This window comes from Camelus bactrianus, chromosome X, assembly GCF_048773025.1.
Source record: "Camelus bactrianus isolate YW-2024 breed Bactrian camel chromosome X, ASM4877302v1, whole genome shotgun sequence".
NCBI classification, from domain to species: domain Eukaryota; kingdom Metazoa; phylum Chordata; class Mammalia; order Artiodactyla; family Camelidae; genus Camelus; species Camelus bactrianus.
This window is the reverse complement of record NC_133575.1, coordinates 116,246,043-116,250,881: the sequence shown is the minus strand read 5'-3', so window position 1 is coordinate 116,250,881 and position 4,839 is coordinate 116,246,043.

Sequence of the window (4,839 nt, the reverse complement as noted above, 5' to 3'; positions counted from 1 at the left end):
CGGGATCGCTGTTGGCCACCTGCCGGTACTCCACGTACCCCTCCCGCACCCACACGTTGGTGATGAGCTCCCTGGGCTCCCCATAGATGAAGTGCTCCCTCCCAGCACACAGCCCCATCTTGCTAAGTGCTCCCCAGACTGCCTCCTCAGGAGCAAAGTCGCCCTCCAGGACAATCACACCCAGAAGTATCAGCAGGAGGCCAGTCTTGGGAATGCTCTGCCCATCGTCCTGCATGCCATCGTAGGTGAGGCCCAGGGTGGGGACCAGGACATACAAGTGCTCCCTGGGGTCCACCTCCTTCACATCCACCCCAAAGACCAGCTGCAGACACTCAGAGGCTTGGCTCAAGACCGCAGGGAAGTGGTCCTGGTATCTCTGAGGACCGCATTCAGCATTTCCTCTTTTGAGGTCGGCTGCTTTGTGCGGTACTTGTGGAGCAGGAAGCCCATCAGGTCAACCATCATCAAATGTAATGCATCGTGGAGCCGGGACTCGGCATCTGCCGGGTCCTGCCCGGTGCTGGGCCCCTCCTCACCTTGGCTTCTGAGGCCATTGTCTTCCGACTGGCTCCAGGGAGGGGCTGCCACGGCTGTGGGGGAGGGGCAGACACCCTGAGGGCTCTGCGCGGGACTGGGTGTCCCAGAATCAGCCACCTCCTCGCCACTGCCCAGGAACAGGACTGAGTAGGAAGACAAGGAGGAGAAGGAGGAGGAGGAGGAAGAGGAGGAGGAGGAGGAGGGAGACAACGGGGATGCGCCCTCCTCCTCCTCAACCCAAATGTCCTGCTCATCCTCGGAATCCTCAGCCTCTCTTGGGTCGTGAAAGTCGGCTTCAGTGTGGTGGAGGTCACGCATCTGAACGGGAGGCACGGTGAGTGGTGTCGGGCAGCTGAGAGCAGCGAGGGCAGGGGTGACAGATGGGGACCCACGGGCCTGGGGAAGAAAGGGAGTGTCAGTGGCCCGGGCTGAGAAACCCACCGTGGGGGGCTCTGACAAAGGCTACTTACAGGTCTCCTCTTCAGGGGTGCCCTCGGCCTCACAGGGGCTCTCCTCCTGGTGGACGGTCGTCTGTGAACCTGACGGGGGAAGTGAGGCGGCTCCTCAGGGTGCAGCCGGCACAGCCCGAGGTTCTGGGGGCAACACGGGGTGTGTGGAGTGGACGTTGGCCTCGTGGGGTCCCCTCTGTTCCGGGAGCCCCCGGGTACACACTCAGGGCCCACACCTCACCTTCAGTCCTGGCACTGCCAGCCTCCTGTGCTCTGTGACCCGAGAACACGTGTCTCAGACCTAGGCCTTCCCGGTGTCTGGAGCCCCTGGGAGAGAAAGGAGGGGAGACCTCGGATCTACACTGTGGCACAGCCCTGGACCCGCGTGCTGGCAGGAGGCCTGGGCTCCGGCAGGTTCCCACTCTTCTAGGGTGGGAGGTCCTGTCCGCGCTAACTCAGGGTCCTCACCGGGACTCCAAGCGGGACCTGGGATTCTGCTCTCCAACCATCTGAGGGCCCCATCCTGATAGTAGGTCCCCGGTCTCTCTGAGCCCTGGATGCCGAAGTCAGGACACACCATGTGTGCTCATCCCGCATTGAGGCCTCCCAGGGCTGACAGCAGGCGCAGGATCGGTTGCGTCCCCTCTGTTCTGGGATCTCGGGTCCCTCACTCCTCCCTCGGGGTCACCTTGACTCCTGGCAGGACCTGGGATTCCCCTCTCAGCCCACCTGAGGCCCCGCCCGTCATACCAAGACCCCAGTCCCTCTGAGACCCGCATTTCAGGAACTGCTGCCCGAGGTCCTCCCGCCCCATGGCCTCCCACGACTGACTCTGTTCTGGGGTCCAGGGTCCCTGAATGCTAACTCGCGGTTGTCACCTTCACTCCCAGGCGGCCCTGAGATTCTCTCCTCCGCAGACCTGAGGCCCCCGCCCTTTCACTATGTCCCCAGTCTGTCTGAGACTCGAATGCGGAAGTCAGGACAAACCACGTGGGCCTGTCGTCCCCTCGGGCCGCCGGACAGCTGAAAGCAAGGGCGACTCTCTGTGGGATGGCCACTTTTCTGGGATCAGGGGCCCCTCCTTCCTGCTTGAGGGTCCTCACTTTGACTCAGGCGGCATGTAGCCTCCCCTTGGAGCCCCCGAGGCCCCGCCCCTCATCCCAGGACCCCAGTCCCTCCGAGACCCGGATGGCAGGAAACGCCACAGGTGGTCACCCTGCCCCAAGGCCTCCAAGGTCCAACACTGTCTCGGGGTGCAAGATCCGTCCGTTCTCCCTCGGGGTCCTCAACTTGACTCAGGCAGCATGTGGTCTCCCCTCTGGCCACCCCAATCCCCGCCCCTCATCCCAGGACCCCAGTCCCTCGGAGACCCGGATGTCGGGAAATGCCACCGGTGGTCACCCTGCCCCTAGGCCTCCAAGGTCCAACACTGTCTTGGGGTCCAGGATCCCTCCGTTCTCCCTCGGGGTCCTCACTTTGACTCAGGCGGCATGTAGCCTCCCCTTGGAACCCCCGAAGCCCCGCCCCTCATCTCAGGACCCCAGTCCCTCCGAGACCCGGATGGCGGGAAATGCCGCCGGTGCTTATTCCGATCTATGGCCTCCCAGGACCGACTGTGTTTTGGGGTCCAGGGTCCCTCACTGCTCGCTCGCGGTCGTCACCTTCACTCCCAGTGGGACCTCGGATTCTCTCCTCTGCAGATCCCAGGGTCCCCCCCTCATCTCACACGAAGTCCCCGGTCTCTGTGAGACCAGGGTGCCGCAGTCACGACACAACACGGGGACCTGTCCTGCCCTCGGGCCTCCGGACAGCTGATAGCAAGGGCCCCTTTCTGTGGGATGGCCTCTTTTCCGGGTTCGGGGTCCCCTCAGTTTTCCCTCAGGGTCGTCACTTAGGCGTCGTGTCGTCTAGCCTCTGGCCACCCGAGGCCCCGCCCCTCATCGCAGGACCCCCGTCCCTCGGAGACCCGGGTGTCAGGAAGTCAGGGCCCCACGAGTGCTCATCCCACCCAGGCCCTCCCAGGGCTGACAGCAGGGGCGGGGATCTGTGGGGCCCATGCTGTCCTCCGTCAGGGTCCTCACCTTGAGCCCTGGCGGGTCCTGGGACGCCCCCTTGTTGAGCCGAGCCCACACCTTCACACCAAGGCCCTCACTGCCCAGAGACCCCCAGGGGCGTCTGTGGACTCACAGCAGGCCACCAAGCCCAGGGCTTCCCAGGACTGTGGACGCCAGGCGCTGAGATGGATTCCCTGGGGGTCCCTCAGCCTTCCCTCTGCTCCTCACCTGGGCTCCAGGCTGGGCCTGGGCCCCTCCCTCTGCCCACCTCACTTTGCTCCCCTTGGACCCAGGCCCCTCCACAGCCAGGACCCCCGAGAGGGAAGCGGGGGTGGGGGTTGGGGCACTGATCCCCGCAACCCTGCCTGCGGTCTCCCAGGGCTGACAGCAGAACCGACCTGGATTCCCTGCAACCCGAGTCCCTCCACACGGTTCTACCTTGACTCCTGGCAGCGCTGGGCTCCTTCCCTGTGCAGACCTGAAGCCGGCCTCCCTCACCCAGGCCCTCACCTCTCTCACCCCCCAGGGAGGGGGCATCAGCGCCCGTCACATCCGGACCCCGTGCCCGGGGGTCTCCCAGGGCTGTCGGGAGGGCCAGAGGTGGATTCCCTGTTTGGAATTCAGCCTCGGTGGGTGTTTCCTCCCTGCGATGTCCAGGACCATTCCTCATCTATGGCTTTGGATTCTGACCATCGAGGGGAGCTGACCCATCAGTGTAAGTGTCCAGCAGACCGTTTCCAAGAACACACCCCAGTAAATCCTACCCCAAGTTTGGGGCGGTTACCAAACCTCTTCAACTATATATGCCAGGACGGAGTACACTGTGAGCCACGTCAAACGCCACTCCTCCCTGCAGTTGGAGCATTCTGAGTGTCCTAGCAGCTCAGGCAGGATAACCAGGTCTCTAAGCATCCCTGAACAAAGTACACCTTCCCCCCTCGCCCAGGAGATGTATCCACGATCCCAGAGGGACTTCTCAGAGCAATCTCCCACCTGACACGTTCCTCTCACCACTAACAAGTGCCGTCTGCACGTCTGCCTGCCGCCACCACCCAGCTTCATTACCATCACCTCCCACAGAAGGACCTCCCCCCCAGCTTCCCAAAGCCCCGAACTGCCCTGGCGCTGGGCACTTACACTTGGGTGCTCTCTCCCGGACCCCCACCCCCTCGCCCTATTTTTATTTGCCCTATGGGACTTAGGAGACCTTTCACCAACTTCCCGATGTGACTGTGGCTCCTAGACTGTCCTAGGTGTGGGCTGTCCTGCTTTTCCGAGTGTCCCCACTGCTAACACCGAGCCCTCCAGAGAGCAGAGGCTCGGTGAACGTCTGCGGATGAACTGAGATGGTGAGCAGGGATCCTACTGATCCAGGTTGATTTTCTCCTACTTTCTTAACTAAGCCAGACAAATCCAGGTTATACACACATAATTATAATTTTATAGACTGACAGAAGAAAAGGGATAAGGAGCCAATAATTACCTATCGTTTACTTTTACTTCTCTCTTTCTTGACCCCACCGATTTTAGTGCTGATCACTCTCTCTCAATTTCCAAGTAAATTTCTATTCCGATGCGGTGTTACCTACTTTGGCATGACACAGTATGATGGAAACTTTCCCAATTTGTTTTACAAAATAGCAAAACTCAGTCTTGGGCTGCCTAAGTACCAGTACGTGTATAATCAATATCATTCACAAACTAAGATACTGAAGCTTATTAAATATTATTATTAATATACAGAAATCTGTTGCATCTTATACACTAACAAAGGAGTATCAGAAAGAGAAATCAAGGAA